This window comes from Pristiophorus japonicus, chromosome 17, assembly GCF_044704955.1.
Source record: "Pristiophorus japonicus isolate sPriJap1 chromosome 17, sPriJap1.hap1, whole genome shotgun sequence".
Taxonomy (NCBI): Eukaryota; Metazoa; Chordata; class Chondrichthyes; family Pristiophoridae; genus Pristiophorus; species Pristiophorus japonicus.
The window spans coordinates 119,359,199-119,379,662 of NC_091993.1; positions in this window are offsets into that span (position 1 = coordinate 119,359,199).

A 20,464-nucleotide genomic window follows, 5' to 3' on the forward strand; every position below is an offset into this window, starting at 1 on the left:
GCTTGGGACTGGGAGTGCGGCAGAGAGATCATGGGGGGGGGGGGGGGTGGAGTGGCGGTGGATCGCGGGGTCAGGCCCGCGATTGCGGTAGTTGGCAGCGAAGAAGGACTTCAATTTGTTCATGTCGGAGATCTGCGCATGCGCCACCCGGTGGCCGGGAATGGTTCTGGACGAGGGGTGGTTCCGGATAAGGGATTTCTGGATAAGGGAGGTTCAACCTATATTATCATGCAAATCCTTGGTTAGAATATTGGGTCTGTTCTGAGCATCTTATATGAGGAGTGTCACAGTAGGTACGAAGAGAGAGGTTGATAGCTTTTGTTTTTATACATAGATGGTTATTAAGTCATTGAATAAAGTACCAGAAACATCGGTGGAAACAGAATCCTTAAGAGGTTTTTAAAGAGGAAATAGATAAATATTTGAAATATAATTTTTTTTTAAAGATATGTTGTACAGGCAGGGGAATGGGACTAAGTGCTAGCTCTTACAGAGAGCCAGCAAAGTGCAATGGACTGGATGACCACTTTCTGTGCTATAACTAGCCAGAGTTGGAGGAACATAGAGTTCGCAAAGGAGGGTTACAAAGATAGGGAGGGGGTGAGGCCGTGAAGGGACTTGTACACGAGGGCAAGAATTGTTATGGGGAAAGGGCAAGGGGAGTTGGATTCGCAGAGACAGCACCACCCTCGTGCTCCCCCATTCCCCAGCTCAGTGGGACTGCCCTTCCTTCGTTCCACCCTCCCTGGGCACGACTCCATCCTCAGCGGCACTTGGGCGGCAAACACCTTTGCCGCCGAGATTGAGAGCTCCCCACCCGCTGCCGCCCAGATTGACGACACAAGCCGTTGTTTGGCCGCTGGGCGGTACTGCCATCTCTTCTAGAGGCTTCTTCCGTGCTGTAACCATTCTACAATTCCAGGGACATTCTGTGGTTCTATAATCACTACACCTGATATCAGCTACCTCAGCACAGGCCATAGATCCAATCAGAGAGGTGGCTTGTGCTCCGATTCCCTCTCTCAACCAATTGGGAAACGCTCACTTCTTCTTCTTCTTCTTCCCAGTGCTGTTGTGTTTGGTCTTACAACACTCCTGTGAAGCCCCTTGGGACGTTTTACTACGTTAAAGGCGCTATATAAATACAAGTTGTTGTTGTTGTTGTTGACAGGACTGAGCTTGGAAACACCCTGCAGGTGGAATCATGAGGTTAAGCCCCTGTCCTTCGCCGGCCCTCTCTGGGTTTTTCCCCCATCATTGATATATTGAATAAGATCCATGGCCCCGATATTGGCGGCCTTACCGCCCACTGCCGCCGAGCTTTGCGTCCGTTTTCCCCTCTTTGCCATTTTCCACTTGGGCTGGAGCTGGCGGGAAGGGGAGTACCGGCGGGAACCGCCCGCTGACGTCCTCTGGTGGCCAAGTCGCGTAAGTGGCCTCCCGCCCCCACCAATCTGCCGGCTCGGCGGGCGGGAGTCGGCAGGGGGAAGGGACCGTTGCATGGAGGCAGGTCTAACCCCCCCCCCCCACGGTAAGCACGAAGAGCGGGAAAAAAAGGTTAGTGACCATATTTTAAATTTTTTTTACAGTGACTTACCCGGGTGGGGTCCCCTGAAGGTGTTGCGGTTTTTTTTTTTGCTACGATTTTTATTTGCAGGGTCTTCCACCCTCCCGGGGCCCCGACTCCGTCCTCGGCGGCACTTGGGCGACAAGCGCCTTTGCCGCCGAGATTGGGAGCTCGCGCCCGCTGCCGCCCAGACTGACGACGCAAGCCATTTTTTGGCCGCTGGCAGTGCTGCCATCTCTGTTAGAGGAATCTTTCTGGCAAAGTACCGCCTGGTCCCTCGGCGGCCATCGATGGGCCTTTGGGCGGCACTTGGCTGGGCCTTGGCCATCACCAATATCGGCCCCTATATCTGTTCTTAAAATAGATGTTATCATTAGACCAGTTCTGGTCACCATATTATAAAAAGGATATAGAGGCACTGGAGAGGATGCAGCGAAGATTTACAAGGACGATACCAGAAATGCGAGGGTACATCTATCAGGAAAGGATCAACAGGTTGGGTCTCTTTTCTCTTGAAAAAAAGAAGGCTGAGGGGTGACCCTACTAGAGCTCTTTCAAATCATGAAAGGTTTTGATTCAGCAGATCCAGAGAGAATGTTTCCACTTGTGGGGAAGAGCATAACTGGAGGTCACCAATATAAGATCGTCACCAAGAAATCCAATAGGAAATTCAGAAGAAACTTCTTTACCCAGAGAGTGGTGAGAATGTGGAACTCGCTGCCACAGGGAGTGGTTGAAGCGAATAGTATGGATGCATTTAAGGGGAGGCTAGACAAGCATATGAGGGAGAAGGGAATAGAGGGTCATGCTGATAGAGTTAGATGAGGAAAGACGGGAGGAGGCTCGAGGGGAGCATAAACGCCGGCATGGACTGGTTGGGCCGAATGGCCTGTTTCTGTGTAATCCTGTGTAATTACAGAAGGAGACTCTTTGCACCCATCACACTTGGGCTGGCTCTCTTAATGATCTTAAATTTACGTCCTATTTGCCGACCAGTCAATGGAACTTAATCTCAGGCACTACGTACAATGGGCGGCCAATCCAATACTGTCCGAGACCTATTTCTAGTCGTACAGAAGAAGGTTTTCCCGATTTCCCATATCAACATTTTGAATCTCTCTGTCAGATCTCATCTTAAGCATTTTTGTTCCAATGAAAAGTGACCCAGTTTCTCCAGTCTCTCTTCACAACTACCGCCTCCCATTCCTGTCATCACCTAAGTGAATCTCTCTGCAGTGTCAGCCGTGTCTCAGTGGGCAGCACTCTCTTGACTCTGAGTCAGAAGGTTGTGGGCTCAAGTTCCACGCCAGGGACTTGAGCCCCAAAAAATCTAAGCTGACACTCCAGTGGAGTGCTGCACTGTCGGAGGTACTATCTTTCAGATGAGACGTTAAACCGAGGTCCCATCTGCTCTCTCAGGTGGATGTTAAAGATCCCATGGCACTCTTTCGAAGAAGAGCCGGTGTCCTGGCCAATATTTATCCCTCAATCAACATAACAAAAAAAAATCAGATTACCTGGTCATTATCATATTGCTGTTTGTGGGAACTTGCTGTGCGCAAATTGTCTGCCCTGTTTCCCACATTACAACAGTGACTGCACTTCAAAAGTACTTAATTGGCTGTAAAGCGCTTTGAGATGTCCGGTGGTCGTGAAAGGCGCTATATAAATGCATGGCTTTCTTTCTTTTCCTGTATTTTCTCATGGTTTTGACATTGTTCCTATAGTCGGGTCCCAGAAATGCGTAAGCTTGTCGTGTACTCCCTTGAAGATCAAAGATTTTTGTTCTCCTGGAGATTTGTTAGAGGTGTTCAAAATCATGAGGGGTATGGATTGGGTAGATAGAAAGGAATTTGTTCCCATTGGCAGAAGGGTTAAGAAGGGAGACACAGATTTAAGGTGATTGGCCAAAGAACCAAAGGATACATAAGAACAAGCTTGTTTACGCAGAGAGTGGTTAAGATCTGGAATGCGCTGCCTGAAAGGGTGGTGGAGGCAGACTGAATCACGGCTTTCAAAAGGGAATTGGAAAAGTACCTGAAAGAAAATTTGCAGGGCTAAGGGGAAAGTGCCGGGGGAGTGGGACTGGCTGAGGTGGTCTTGCGGAGAGCCGGCACGGGCTCGACGGGCCGAATGGCCTTCCTCCGTGCTGTAACCATTCTCTGATTCTATGATTGAGGGGTAATTTAATCGAGGTGTTTATAAATTGATAAAAGGAGTCCATAGAGTAGATGTGGAGAAACTCTTTCCTCTGCTTAAGAAATCCAGAACAAGGCAGTGCAATCTTAAAATTAGCGCCAGACCATTCAGGAGTGAAATCAGGAAGCACTTTCTTCACACAAACTCGGCCAAAAGGTAGATAATTGAAACTTTCAAGACTGAGATCAATAGATTTTCTATTAAGTAAGGGTACCACGAGATATGCGGATAAATAGAGTTGAGCCATGATTTAACTGAATGGCGGAGCAGGCTCGAGGGGCTGAATGGCCCACTCCTGCTCCTATCAATCCACTTAAATTTAGTTTAAATAAATAATGAAGTTGGATTGAATTGTCTCGCTTTTGCTAGTAGATTCTGTAAATAGCATTTCTACCACCCTATAATATATCCACAAACTTCTGGAGATTGCTTTTTAAGAAAATAGATCATGTATTTTTAAAGTGTTCAAGAATCAGGAGATAGGGAATGGACATAAAAGCTCCCATGGAGTCCAAGTACATCAGAAAATTTCTTTCGGTTGACTTACAGCATCCACTTAAGCAATTTTCATTTTTCGCCTGTGTCGGTGGGCAGCACCCTCGCCTCTGAGTCAGAAGGTTATGGGTTCAAGTCCCACTCCAGGGACTTGAGCACAAAAATCTAGGCTGACACTCAGGTGCAGTGTTAAGGGAGTGCTGCACTGTCGGAGGTGCCGTTTTTCGGATGAGACGTTAAACTGATGGCCCGTCTGCTCTCTCAGGTGGATGTAAAAGATCCCACGGCACTACTTCGAAGAAGAGCAGGGGAGTTCTCCCCGGTGTCCTGGCCAATATTTATCCTTCGGTCAACATCAGTAAAAAGAGATTGTCTGGTCATTATCACATTGCTGTTTTGTGGGAGGACAAATTGGCTGCCACATTTTCTACATTTCCAGAGGAATCAAGGGATATGGGGATAGTGCAGGCAAGTGGAGTTGAGGTAGAAGATCAGCCATGATCTCACTGAATGGCGGTGCAGATTGGAGGGCCAAATGGCCTACTCCTGCTCCTATTTCTTATGTTCTTATTACAACAGTGACTATACTTCAAAAAGTACTTCATTGGCTGTAAAGTCTATTCAAACCAGGTCTGCAGTTAAGCCAGGTTAAGTTTCTATCTGTAACAACTGGGTCTGTACTTACTGCACTGAGATGCCGCCATTGCAAATCAAGTCCATATTTAATGCACTTGCGACAGTCTGCAGTTGCTCCACTAGGTGGCAGCCTATACCAGCCCACCTGCAGGCACTATACTGTACAAAATAGTGTCTCCAGGTAAGTACTGGCCCAGCAGTCTGCGTGGCCCCCGTCCTGCGAGCATCGTCGGAGCAGAGCGGGGAGCGGAAGGAGTAGCGTACTACTCCAGGGAGCAGTACGTGCTGGAGCAGGAGAGCAACGGCAGCGAAGAAGGCGACTGGATTAGATGTCAACAAGATCCAGGTCACTGATTGGAGCACGGGAAGGTACAGCAGGAGCGTTGAGGTCGGGGCGAAGGAGCGATGAGAGATTGTAGAGGGATGTGATCGGGGCCAAGGAGAGGCGTGAGTTCGGGGCCCAGAAGAGGCGAGGGCCCAGAGGCAGCACGAGCCAGCCCACACTGCGATATATGTGTCCACTGGGTCCGTGCAGCAGAACTGGTCTCCAGTCGTCTTGGTTAACCCTTGCCACTGGACCAAGACCTAGCTCTGTCAAGCCCGTGTGGTGGCTGATGTGCAACGGCCACCCCACGTTAAAAAAATCCACGCACAGGCATCTTCCACCCTTCAATATGCAGTTCGGGATCTGGAATATTAGGTCCTTCATTGAAACACCTGTGAACTTTTTGGCGTGGAAGCAAGTCATCCTCGATTCGAGGGACCGCCTATGACGATGGCCAATCTTCCCTTTAATTTTATTTTTGTCTGTGCGGTCCCTTTAACAGGCTACGCAGCCTATTCAAATTCCCGCGGCTTCCCCCATTGCAAAGCTGACAAGGGGCCTGCCCAGGAGTTCCAGACCACTGCCCGGCTGTGAAGCTTAAAGGGAACGTTGATACGTACTACAGGTACAACGTCTCAAATCCAGCAACCTCGGGACCGAGACCATTGCCGCTTTTCGGATTTTTCTGGATTTCGGACAAGAAAATGAAGATTGTGTGTCTGCTACCGAGATAGACAATGGTGGCGTGGGTCAGGTCAGGTCGAGGGTCAATCGGCAAGGCTGGGGCCGATCGCACGCCATGTAAAACACAGCGGCGAAGCCAATAACTAGTCCGGCCCACAAGTTTTTCGACAATAATTCCGGATTTTATTTTACTGATTATCAAATGGGGATTTTCTCAAAACTGTCCGGTTTTCAGACAATTTCGATCTTCAGACAGTCGGATTTGAGACGTTGTATCTGTATCCTGGTTTTAGATATTTTTAAACTTTTAATTTGTAAAATTATCTCCAGTTATAGTCTCTAGTCCTTCCTTCTTTTCTTCCTTCATCTATCCCTTCCTTCCTTTCCCCCCTGTACTTAACAATTTCCTTCCACACTGTGAGAAAAGATAAAAAAGAAAGACTTGCATTTATATAGCGCCTTTCACAACCACCGGACATCTCAAAGCGCTTTACAGCCAATTAAGTACTTTTGGAGTGTAGTCACTGTTGTAATGTGGGAATCGCAGCAGCCAATTTGCGCACAGCAAGCTCCCACAAACAGCAATGCGATAATATCCTGATAATTTGTACTTTAGGTGTTGATTGAGAGTAAATGATGATGATGATGAAATATGGACCAGGACATCGGGGATACCTCCCCTGCTCTTCTTCGAAATAGTGCCGTGGGATCTTTTACATCCACCTGAGAGAACAGACGGGGCCTCGGTTTAACATCTCATCCGAAAGTCGGCACCTCCGACAGTGCAGCGCTCCCTCAGCACTGAACTGGGAGTGTCAGCCTCGATTTATATGCTCAAGTCTCTAGAGTGAGACTTGAACCCACAACCTTCTGACTCAGAGGCGGGAATGAAGTGATGTAGAGCTGGAGAAGCTCATAGCAGCAGCTGTGCTAAAACACTAGGGTTGGTGCTGACAGTCTCTTGGGTGCCTGGCCAGAGGCAAATGTTTAAAAAAAAAAAATCTCTACCATCAGCGGCGAAACAGCTTTATTCCACGATTTCTCAACACGAAATTTGAACGAATCTGGGGTAATGGGTGCGATCAGGCCTGCCGAGGGAGAGAGTTCTTTGGGCTCAGTTCACGAGGAGAGCTGAGCTACTAACTCTCGACACTCTTGGTTGGCGGAGCCTGAAGATAAATATTTGCAGGTTGGGGCATGTTGAGGCTGAAAAATTCCTTTGGGAAACAGAATTTTTAAAACTGCATGTTTGTTGTTAAAGGGATCATGGGCAGTCAAACCAGCCCTTGGTGCTAATGCAGCCATCAGTGATCAAGAAAGACTTGCATTTATATAGCGCCTTTCACGACCACCGGACATCTCAAAGTGCTTTACAGCCAATTAAGTACTTTTGGAGTGTAGTCACTGTTGCAATGTGGGAAACGCAGCAGCCAATTTGTGCACAGCAAGCTCCCACAAACAGCAATGTGATAATGACCAGATAATCAGTGGGTTTTTTTGTTATGTTGAGTGAGGGATAAATATTCACAGAATCGCTTGTTCCAGATTTAATTTTACAATCTGGGTGAGTTTGCTGATCGCGGGGAGACGATAGGAGCCTCAGGGAATCATAGAAGTTTGCAGCACGGAAGGAGGCCATTTCGGCCCGACGTGTCCACGCCGACCAACAAGAGACTACCCAGCCTAATCCCACTTTCCAGCTCTAGGTCCGTAACTCTGCAGTTACAGCACTTCAAGTGCACATCCAAGTACTTTTTAAATGTGGTGAGGGTTTCTGCAACTACTACCCTTTTTGGCAATGATTTCCCCACCACCGTCTGAGTGAAGAAATTTCCCCTCAAAGCTCCTCTAAACCTTCTACCTGTCCAGGACACCGGGGATAACTCCCCTGCTCTTCTTCAAAATAGTGCCATGGGATCTTTTACGTCCACTTGAGAGAGCAGACGGGGCCTCGGTTTTATGTCTCATCCGAAAGACAAGATTAATGCTACATTCCCTCCCCACCTCCAACTCCATCCATACTGTCCTCCAACAACAGACCACTTTATAGCACAAACCATGGCAAGGAAGGCACAGATCGTCTGATTATTATAGTGAAGACAGTGCTGCCACCGACTCTTTGTCCAATAGTTTTTCCATAAAATTGGCCGTGGTGCTATTTTAAAGCTGTGGTGAGTTTACATTAAAAAGCCATTTTTGAATTGGCCTTGATATTAAGCTTCCCCTTAGAGTGAGCCGTGGCTCAGTGGGCAGCACTCTCACCTCTGAGTCAGAAGGTGATGGGTTCATGTCCCACTCCAGGGACTTGAGCACAAATATCTAGGCTGCCACTCCCAGTGCAGTGCTGAGGGAGTGCCACACTGTCAGAGGTACAGCCTTTCAGATGAGACGTTAAACCAAGGCTACTCTCTCTCAAGTGGGTGTAAAAAAATCAGGAGACACGTTGACATTTGCTGCCTATGTGACAGATACAGCCCATTACCATCTCCTTTTGCCTCACACCATCATCCCTTTTTGTCTTTTAATCTCTCCTGCCTTCCACACTAGTAATCCCGAGTCCTGGACTAATGATCAGGAGACATGAGTTCAAATCCCACCACGGCAGCTGGGGAATTTAAATTCAGTAAATTAAATAAATATGGAATAAAAAGCTAGCGTCAGTAATGGTGACCATGAAACTACCAGATTGTTGTAAAAACCCATCCGGTTCACGAACGTCCTTTAGGGAAGGAAATCTGCCGCCCTTACCCGGTCTGGGCCTATATCTGACTCCAGACCCACAGCAATGTGGTTGACTCTTAACTGCCCTCGGAAATGGCCCAGCGAGACACTCAGGTGTACCAAACCCGCTGTGACAAAGTCAGCACTGTGGGAGTACCTTCACCACATGGACTGCAGCGGTTCAAGATGGCGGCTCACCACCACCTTCTCAAGGGGCAATTAGGGATGGGCAATAAATGCCGGCCTTGCCAGCGACGCCCACATCCCAGGAACAAATAATAAACAAGACCTTCCCTTTTGTTCTTACCAACCCCTTTTCCCTGCCTCTACACTTGCCTAAAACCTGTTACATTTCTAAACCCTTTTCAAGTTCCAATGAAAAGTTCATCGACCTGAAAGATTAGAGGAAATTTTAATTTAAAAACACGAGTGGGTTTGGAGTGTGGGGCTCGTTAAATTGTTGAAAATAGATTCCCGACCTGAACCCACCTCCAAATCGCCCACTTCCGCTTTGAATAGAGGCGGGATGGGGGCGGGGCAGGACAGGCAGCCAACCCGTACCCAGGAGGTGGGGCGCCAATTTAAATATTATAATTTTTTAAACCTCCATTTTGTTTTGAACTCTATCTGAACGGGTTTTACACATTTGGTAAATCCCGGCAATCACAGCAAGCCTGTACTGCTGCATCCAGTCGGTAAATGGCTTTATACCTACCTCCTGGATCCAGGATCTCTGCCTCAACCACCCCCCCACGATCAGAGACCCCCTCCGATCGCCTTCCGGACCCTCCCCCCCATGATCCTCTGGTGGCTGGTCCCGATATGTTCTTTCCTCCTTCCCCCCCCCCTGGTCCCACGATGTCCCCAATCTTCTCTTCTTCGCCCCACCCTATCTGACGGAGGCCAGCACCGGCCCACCCTTTCACAGCCAGCCAGCCTCTCCATCTGGCCAGCTGCAGGCAGGAAACAGAGGCTCCAGATGCAAATCAAGTCTTGCCATTAAACTCGGCAGGGCCTGAGGCAAACCCGTTCTTCCGGGTTTGCCCAATGCTGACATACAGGTCTGGTTAGATTTTTTTTTTAAATTCACTCGGGTATTGCCCATCCCTAATTGCCCCTTGAGAAGGTGGTGGTGAGCCGCCTTCTGGACCCGCTGCAGTCCGTGTGGTGAAGGTGCTCCCACAGTGCTGTTAGGGCGGGAGTTCCAGGATTTTGACCCAGCGACGATGAAGGAACGGCCGACATATTTCCAAGTCGGGATGGTGTGTAATTTGGAGGGGCACTTGCAGGTGACGGTGCTCCCATGCACCTGCTGCCCTTGTCCTTCTTGGTGGTAGAGGCCGCGGGTTTGGGAGGTGCTGCCAAAGAAGTGGTGAGTTGCTGCAGTGCATCTTGTAGATGGTACACACGGTGCGCTGGTGGTGGAGGGAGTCAGTGTTTAAGGTGGTAGATGAGGTGCCGATCAAGCGGGCTGCTTTGCGCTGGATGGTGTCGACCTTCCTGAGTGTTGTTGAAGCTGCAAGTGGAGAGTATTCCAACACACTCCTGACTTGTGTCTTGTAGATGGTGGAAAGGCTTTGGAGAGTCAGGAGGTGAGACACTTGCTGCAGAATACCCAGCCTCTGACCTGCTCTTGTAGCCACAGTATTTATGATGCTGGTCCAGTTAAGTTTCTGGTCAATGGTGACCCTCAGGAAGTTGATGGTGGGGGATTCGGTGATGGTAATGCCATTGAATATCAAAGGGAGGTAGTGAGACTCTCACTTGTTAGAGATGGTCATTGCCTCGCAGATGTGTGGCATGAATGTTACTTGCCAATTATCAGCCCTAATGTTGTCCAGGTCTTGCTGCATGCGGGCACGGACTGCTCCATTTTCTGAGGAGTTGTGAATGGAACTGAACACTGTACAGTCATCTGCAAACATCCCCACTTCTGACCTTTGGATGGAGGGAAGGTCATTGATGAAGCAGATGAAGATGGTTGGGCTGAGGAACTCCTGTAGCGACGTCCTGGGGCTGTGATGATTGACCTCCAACCACCACAACCATCTTCCTTTGTGTTGGGTATGACTCCAGCCAGTGGAGAGTTTTCCCTCTGATTCCCATTGACTGCAGTTTTACTCGGGCTCATTGATGCCACACTCGGTCAAATGCTGCCTTGATGTCACGGCCAATCACTCAGCTCACCTCTGGAATTCAGCTCTTTTGTCCATGTTTGGACCAAGGCTGTATATTCAAAAAGGAGTTAGATGAGGTCCTTACTGCTAGGGGGATCAAGGGGTATGGCGAGAAAGCAGGAATGGGGTACTGAAGTTGAATGTTCAGCCATGAACTCATTGAATGGCGGTGCAGGCTAGAAGGGCCGAATGGCCTACTCCTGCACCTATTTTCTATGTTTCTATGTAATGAGGTCTGGAGCCGAGTGGTCCTAGCGGAACCCAAACTGGGCATCAGTGAGCAGGTTATTGGTGAGTAAGTGCCGCTTGATAGCACTGTTGATGACACCTTCCATCACTTTGCTGATGATTGAGAGTAGACTGATGGGGCAGTAATTGGCCGGATTGGATTTGTCCTGCTTGTTGTGGACAGGACATATCTGGGCAGTCTTCCACATTGTCGGGTAGATGCCAGTGTTGTAGATGTACTGGAACAGCTTGGCTAGAGGCACAGCTAGTTCTGGAGCAGAAGTCTTCAGCACGATAGCCGGTATGTTGTCAGGGCCCCACAGCCTTTGCTGTAACCAGTGCACTCAGCCACTTCTTGATATCACATGGAGTGAATCGAATTGGCTGAAGACTGGCTTCTGTGATGGTGGGGACCTCAGGAGGAGGCCGAGATGGATCATCCAATCGGCAATTCTGGCTGAAGATGGTTGCAAACGCTTCAGCTTTGTCTCTTGCACTTGTGTGCTAGGCTCTGCCATCATTGAGGATGGGGATATTCATGGAGCCTCCTCCTTCCGTAAGTTGTTTAATTGTCTACCACCATTCACAATATTAATGTTGCTCTGTTGGACTTGCTCTCCAACCTAGGAACTGGCTCAGCTAGTCAATAAAAAAAAACAAATGGAAAAGAACCTTCCGAACAAGTTTAATATTCAATATGGTAAACATTCCATGAGAAGGTGTTGAGGTGACACTCTGAGATACCATCTTCTTCAGAGAAAAGTAAATCACATTGCAGTACCAAATAGGCTTATAAATAATAACAGAGTATCAAGTTGATCATTAAAATATATTTATTTGTACAATTTTTAATGCAATGTGAATACAACGAGGCTTCAACAAGGAGGATGCTGGCTAGTCTACTCAGCGATATATATATTTATATGCAAATTGTTTTGTTACCTCGAGACTTGTCTATTCCAACGCACTCCTGGCTGGCCTCCCACATTCTACCCTCCGTAAACTAGAGGTGTTCCAAAACTCGGCTGCCCGTGTCCTAACTTGCACCAAGTCCCACTCACCCATCATCCCCTGTGCTCGCTGACCTATATTGGCTCTCGGTTAAGCAACACCTCGATTTCAAAATTCTCATCCTTGGTTTCAAGTCCCTCCATGGCCTCGTCCCTCCCTATCTCTGTAATATCCTCCAGTTTTTCACAAAAAACCCCTTTGACCACAAGGCCATAAAACAGTGGTCAACACATAACGTCCTGGATACCCTACGAAAGAAGGAGAGGGTGGACCCTGTCAGGTGGTTCCCTGAGCGGACTGTCGAACTCGTTTGGCAGAACGTCTCATCGCCAGAGCTTTCACACAAGCACCAAGACGTAGCTTGGTTGGCGGTGAGGAGGGCCTTACCCGTCAGAGCATTCATGCACAGCTGACATCTCAGCAGCACGGCACGGTGCCCCCGAGTCAGCTACGGGGCGGACGAGACTGTCACCCATCTCCTTCAGGATTGCGCCTTCGCAAGGCAGGTTTGGAAGGAGATGCAGTGGTTGCTGTCGAGGTTCATCCCGAGCAGCTCCGTAACACAGGACTCTGTGCTCTACGGACTGTTCCAGGGACACACACCGAGACAGACATCACCTGCTGCTGGAGGGCCATCAACTCGGTCAAAGACGCTCTTTGGTCTTGCCGAAACTTGCTGGTCTTCCAGAGCAAGGAGATGTCCACGTCTGCGTGTTGCAGACTGGCGCAATCCAAGATCCAGGATTAGGTGCTGAGGGACGCACTTAAAATTGGTGCAGTCGCCGCAAAGGCACGGTGGGGAAGGGCCACAGTTTAAAGCCCTTCTGCCACGGTAAACCCGGGGGCAGGAATCAGTACAAAACTCCCCTCGGGCCGTACTTGTAACTTCTTTTTTGTGTACATGGAGCACCATGATCTGTAAGCACCTATGTAGTGCCATGTATAATGCAAGGTCTGTTTCGTGATGCACGTTGGAAAGGAAAAGTGTAAATGTACCGTCACCCATTCCGTGTACTGTATAGTGACACATGTAATGTAATTTGTTGAATGTACTACAATGTATCCCGTATTGTACCGAATTGTACTTGAACTGAAAAGTAAGGAAATGTATCGAACGGAACTGCCGTCAGCACCCAAATGTAGTGTATGGGATTGCTGACCGCAGCTAAATGTACTGAGCTGCTTTTGAATGTACTGTACAAATTTTTATATGAATAAAGTATATTTTGAAAAAAAAATCTCTAATCTCCTCCAGCCCCACAACACCCCCGAGATGTCTGCGCTCCTCCAATTCTACCCTCTTGAGCATCCCTGTTTAACCATTGGTGGCCGTGCCTTCTGTTGCCTGGGCCCGAAGCTCTGGAACTCCCTGCCTAAACCTTTTCGCTTCTCTACCTCTCTTTCCTCCTTAAAACCTACCTCTTTGATCAAGCATTTGGTCACCTGCCCTAATTTCTCCTTATGTGGCTTGGTGTCAAATTTTTTGTCTCATAAAATAAGCCTGTAAAGCACCTTGGGACGTTTCACTGCGTTAAAGGCGCTATTTAAATACAAGTTGTTGTGGATGATGGAGAGGATTGCATGTGACTGCAATGGGTTAACTGGCCATTTCTTGTTGCATGCTTTGTTATGCTGTCTGAAATGGAAAGTCTAGTATAACAGCACGCCTCACAGTTTTGGACCCCTATATACTGGAGAAGCTGAGGTTGTTCTCCTTGGAGCAGAGAAGGTTAAGAGGAGATTTGATAGAGGTGTAAAACCTTGAAGGGTTTCAATAGAGTAAATAAAGAGAAATTGTTTCCAATGGCTGAAGGGTCGATAACCAGAGGGCAAGGGGATTGGCAAAACAACCAGAGGTGACATGAGGAAAACTTTTTTTACCCAGCGAGTGGTTAGGATTTGGAACGCACTGCCTGATAGGGTGGTGGATACAGATTCAATAGTAGCCTTCAAAAGAGAATTGGATAAATAATTGAAGGAGAAACAATTGCAGGGATATGGGGAAAGAGCGGGGAGTGGGACTAACTGGATGGCTCGTCGAAAGAGCTGGTGCAGACTCGATGGGCCGAATGGCCTCCTTCTGTGCTATGATTCTGAGTGAAAGCTTTAATAAATAAGTGTTAATGATTAGTTAAAAAAAAAGAAATTGAATCTCTGATAATTTATTTGGCACACCATAAGGATACAGGTACTCGAATTACTTTAATGCTTAAAGATGTCAGGAGTACTTGGTCTACCCCTTTGAAAAGTCATTTCAGTTTTTGATTGATGATTCCAGTTTAACAGATTGGGGCGGACCAGGGGACAGGAGTTTAAACTATGCAAGAGTAAGGAATAGGCTAGATGCTGGACGGTTCTTCATCACCCAGAGGGTGGTGAGCCTCTGGGCTATGTTGGTTGCCGGCCGGTGTGGTGGGTGTCAACTCTCTGATCACCTTCAAGCGAGAGCTGGACCGGGGCGACATTGTGTAGAATCACAGAATAGTTACAGCACGGAAGGAGGCCTTTTGGCCCGTCGAGCCTGTGCCGACTCTCAGCTAGTCCCACTCTCCCGACCAATATTTATCCCTCAATCAAGATAACAAAAACGGATTGTCTGGTCATTATCACACTGCTGTCCATGGGAGCTTGCTGTGCACATGTTGGCTGCCGCTTTTCACATGTTACAGCAGTGACTACACTCCAAAAAGTACTTCATTGGCAGTAAAGCACTTTGAAACGTCCGGTGGTCATGAAAGGCGCTATATAAATGCAAGGCTTTATTTCTTTCCCCATAGCCCTGCAGATGTTTTTCCTTCAGGTACTTATCCAACTCCGTTTTGAAAGCCACGATTGAGTCTGCCTCCACCACCCTCTCAGGCAGCGCATTCCAGGTCCTAACCATTCGCTGCGTAAAAACGTTTTTTCTTACTTTGCCTTTGGTTCTTCTGCCAATCACCTTAAATCTATGTCCTCTGGTTCTCAGCCCTTATGCCAATGGGAACAGTGTCTCTCTATCCAATCTGTTCAGACCCCTCATGATTTTGAACACCTCGATCAAATCTCCTCTCAATCTTCTCTGCTCCAAGGAGAACAGCCCCAGCTTCTCCAGTCTATCCACGTAACTGAAGTCCCTCATTCCTGGAATCATACTTGTAAATCTTTTACATAAGAACATAAGAAATATGAGCAGGAATTGGCCATACAGCCCCTCAAGCCTGCTCCGCCATTTAATACAGTCATGACTAATCCGATCATGGACTCAGGTCCACTTCCCTGCCCGCTACCCATAACCCCTTATTCCCTTATTGTTTAAGAAACTGTCTATTTCGGTCTTAAATTTATGCACTGTTCCAGCTTCCACAGCTCTCTTAGGCAGCGAATTCCACAGATTTACAACCCTCTGAGAGAAGAAATTCCTCCTCATCTCAGTTTTAAATGGGCGGCCCCTTACTCTAAGATTATGCCCCCGAGTTCTAGTCTCCCCTATCAGTGGAAACATCCTCTTTGCATCCACCTTGTCAAGCCCCTTCTCTAAGACCTTCACATCCTTCCTAAAGTTGAGATGTCCAGAATTGGACACAATATTCCAGTTGGGACCAAACCAGTGTTTTATAGAGGTTCTTCATAAGTTCCAGACTTTTGTACTCTATACCTCTATTTATGAAGCCCAGGATCCCATAAGCCTTAACTGCTTTCTCAATCTGACCTGCCACGTTCAACAATTTATGTACGCATACCCCCAGATCTCTGTCATAAGAAAGGTTGAGCAGGTTGGCCTATACTCATTGGAGTTGAGAAGAATGAGAGGTGATCTTATTGAAACGCATAAGATTCTGAGGGGACTTGACTGGGTAGATGCAGAGAGGATGTTTCCCCTCGTGGGGGAATCAAGAACTAGGGGGCATAGTTTCAGAATAAGGGGCCGCCCATTTAAAACAGAGATGAGGAGGAATTTCTTCTCAGAGGGTCGTGAATCTTTGGAATTCTCTACCGCAGAGAGCTGTGGAGGCTGGGTCATTGAATATATTTAAGGTGGAGATAGACAGATTTTTGGAACTGCAGGGCGTCGAGGGTTATGGGGAACGGGCAGGCAAGTGTTGAGGCCAAGATCAGATCAGCCATGGTCTTATTGAATGGCGGAGCAGGCTCGAGGGGCCGAGTGGCCGACTCCTGCTCCTATTTCTTATTTCTCTCTGTCATATAGAAAGTAAGTGTCTTTATAGACAACACGTGGTCCGTGTGATCTCCTGGACTGGCTTTGATCACCTGAAGGGGGTCGGAGAGAAATGCCTTTGGTCTTCTTACTTCATGAGAAGTGATGAATGAGCTGCAATCGGTCACTAAAGCCATTCAGTGCAGGAGTAATCGGTGAAGTGGGCACTTTGAATGAGCTCGCCTGCAGCACAGAGAACAGCCGTCACCACAACAGACATGACCTCCGGATAACCCAGCAGGCTGGGTTGGTCAGATCCGTTGACACTGCAGCCTGCAGTTTCAGTTCGGAGTCATTTCACGTCAGCACCGTTCTGTGCCTGAAATCCACAAGGAACAGAGAAATGTTAGCACACTTGCAATAGTAATGCACGGTAACGTGATTTTAACAGAATAAAACGACTCGGAGCAACTCTGGAGAATCCCAGCTGCTGATGGACGGAATACTTGCTGTCAATTTCTGCCCATCATTTGTTTTTTTTTAAGCATCTGTGAGGCGTTCTCCCTACGGGAGTCACGTCCACCCCACAGGAGATATCAGTCTCCACCTTCTGCTCTCACGGATCAGCAAGGAGCTAAAGAGAAAGTGTTTGAAAGGATCAATATTTAAAAAAATCCTCGGAACCAATGTCATTTCAGATGTTTTACCATTTCTATTTGATCATATTCCCCCCCCCCCCCCGCCCCCCGCTCTGGGATGAGTGGGTTGTCCTATGCGGAGCGATTGAGCCTGTGGCCTCTGGAGTTTAGAAGAATGAGAGGTGATCTCATTGAAACGTATAAGATTCTGAGGGGGATTGACAGAGTAGATGCCGAGAGGTTGTTTCCCCCTGGCTGGAGTGTCTAGAACTAGTGGGCACAGTCTCAGGATAAGGGGTTGGCCATTTAAGACTGAGTTGAGGAGGAATTTCTTCACTCAGAGATGTGAATCTGCTGCGTTATTTAGTATATTCAGAGCTGAGCTGATAGATTTTTGGACTCTAGGGGAATCAAGGGATATGGGGATAGTGCAGGAAAGTGGAGTTGAGGTCGAAAATCGGCCATGATCTTCTTGAATGGCGGAGCAGGCTCGAGGGGCCGAATGACCTACTCCTGCTCCTAATTCTTATGTTTTTATGTTCTTAAGCACCACTATTGCAATCTCACTATTTTAGGTACTGCAAAGTGCTTTGGTGACAGGGAGGAAGTTCAGTTGGATGTGGGAAGAAACAGTGCTCAGTTACAAGGGACCCAACCTTTTCCAAAAACATCTGCAGCTATTGTGGGACCACATGCCACATGAACACATGCAGAGTTGGGAGTTACCCACAGTGAGCCAAGGACGATGTTTCAGTATTAGGCAACAAAGGAATTGTTGGACAATAACAGACCCAAGGTCCATCTAGTTCACCTTCTACTATGCTGGTAGTCGTACGATACAACCATAACGGAGTTGCTGACTGATCATAGCAATCAATGAGTCTACAACAGACCCCGACATGGCTCAAGGAAAACCCCCAGTAGTGGAGAGCTTTGGGAACCCACAGCAACAACAACTTGCATTTATATAGCACCTTGACATAGTAAAACATCCCAAGGAGCTTCACAGCAGCATCATCAAACAAAATTTGACAACGAGCACATAACGAGATCGAGGGGCCAAAATTGAACTTGCCGCCCACTGCCGCCGACAGTCCTCTGCTCGAACCGCCCAGTGCCACTTTCGACTTGGCCTGGAGCGGGCAGGAGGGGAGAGCCGCCGGGAAGTGCCCACCGACGTCAGCAGACAGCCAATGAGCGTAAGTAGACTCCCGCCCACCAAGATGCTGATTGGTGCGGGCAGGCAGCTCTGTCCTCAAACGGGAAGTGTCAAGATCCTGCAAAAAAAGGTTAGTGGAATGTTTTTAAGCTATTTCTTTACAGATGCTTACCTGGATGGGGTCTCCTGAAGGTGCTTTTTTTTTGGATGATTTTTATTTTTAGGTCTTCAACACCGCCGCCGAGAATGAGACCTCCCGCCCGCCGGCGCCCAGATTGGTGGCGTACGTCGTTGATTTGACGCCTGCCGACCTTCGAGGGCCCTCGGCGATGAAAACCCTGCCGAAAGTACTGTCCGGTACCTAGGCGGCCATCGGCAATATTTGGGAGGGCGGAGGCCTTGATCAAATTCAGTCCCATGAGGACAGGAAACCGAAAGTTTGGTTAAAGGGATAGGTTTTAAGGAGCATCTTTTAAAGGGAGAGAGAGATGGAGAGGTTGAGGGAGGGAATTCCAGAAATTAGGACCAAGAAGCTGAAGGCACAGCTGCCAATGGTGGACTGGTGAAAATCGGGGGTGTGCAAAGTTCACAGGTCTAAAGTCACCTGTTCCGCCCAAGCATTCTATACTTACCACGTCATGTCTCAAATTGCTCCTATCTCAACATGTTATTTTCTTAAAGAAATCCATTTGATTTGCATTTGAATGGATCAATATTGCCTGCTTTCACTGTCTCCCCATGGAGCCTGTTCCATAGATTGACCACTCACTCACTGAAATATTGTTTCCAACATGTAGTTTTGAATTTACCCCTCTACAAACGCAGACACTGTCCTCTGGTTTTATTGTTCTGGACAAGAAGAAATAACTTGTCATGGTGTACATGACCTTTTTTTAAAAAAAAAACGGGATGTGAACGACGCTGCCAAGGCCGGCATTTACTGCCCATCCCTAATTGCCCTTCAGAAGGTGGTGGTGAGCTGCCTTCTTGAACTGCTGCAGTCCGTGTGCTGAAGGTGCTCCCACAGTGCTGTTCGGGAGGGGAGGGAGTTTCAGGATTCTGGTCCAGTGACAATGAAAGACTGTCCGATATAATTCCAATTCAGTATGTTGTGAGACTTGGAGGGGAACGTGGAGGTGGTGGTGTTCCCATGCGCCTGCTGCCCTTGTCCTTCTAGGTGGTAGAGGTCGCGGGTTTGGGAGGTGCTGCCAAAGAAGCCTTGGCGAGTTGCTGCAGTGCATCTTATAGATGGTGCACACTGCAGCCACGGTACGCCGGTGGTGGAGGGAGTGAATGTTTAAGGTGGTGGATGGGGTGCCAATCAAGCGGGCTGCTTTGTCCATTATCTAGTTCCTTTAGAATCCTAAAAACAGCAACCATTGTAACCTGTAATCCTAAAAACAGCAACCATTGTAACAGCAACCTGTAAGCTCTGAACTGCTAGAGAGGATGAACTGAGCTAACACAGGTGTTTATTTTATAAAGGCTCACTGTCGATAGATCAATGAATAGTTAAAGAAACACTCTCATTTATGTAGCACTTCTCACAACCTCAGGTCATCCCAAAGTGCTTTACAGCCAATGAAGTACTTTTTGAAGTGTAGTCACCGTTGTAATATAGAAAACCCGGCAGCCAATTTACGCACAAGCAAGCTCCCACAAACGGCAATGTGATCATGACCAGATAATCTGTTTTTAGTGATGTTGTTTGAGGGATAAATATTCACTAATATATGGCGGAGGAGCGGCGAATGATCGTGGCAGAGGTGCAGCAAATGAGGTTGCGGGGCCCAGAAGAGGCGAGGGCCCACGGACAGAACGGGCCAGCCCACACTGCGATATGTGTGCGCACTCGGTCCGTGCAGCAGAGCTGGTCTCCAGTCGTCCCGGTTGACCCTTGTCACTGGATAAAGGCCTAGCTCTGTCAAGCCCGTGTGGTGGCTGGTGTGCAACAGTCACCACACGTTAAAAAAAATCCACGCACAGGCATCTTCCACCCCTGGAGTTCAGGACTGGAACATCGGGTCCTCATTTGAAACATCTATGAACTCGTCCCTTTTGGTATGGAAGCAAGTCATCCTCGTTCAAGGGACCGCCAATGCTGATGATGATGATGATGAAGAAATATTGGCCAGAATGCCGGGGATAACTCCCCTGCTCTTCTTTGAAATAGTCTCACTGAATCTTTTACATCCGCCCGAGAGAGCAGATGGGGCCTCGGTTTAACGTCTCATCTGAAAGGCGGCACCTCCGACAGTGCAGTGCTCCCTAAGTACTGCACTGGAGGAGTGTCAGCCTAGATTTTTATGCTCGAGTAGGACTTGGAACCCACAACCTTAGTGTTACTTACTGAGCCACGGCTGGCGCTTAAACAAAGTAACTAGCCCTTCATCTCTTTTGAATCATAGGAGGAGGCCATTCAAGCCAGCTTGTGAACAAATTGGGTACTGTATTTACCCTGATAACAACAGCATCTTTACAGTAATTCA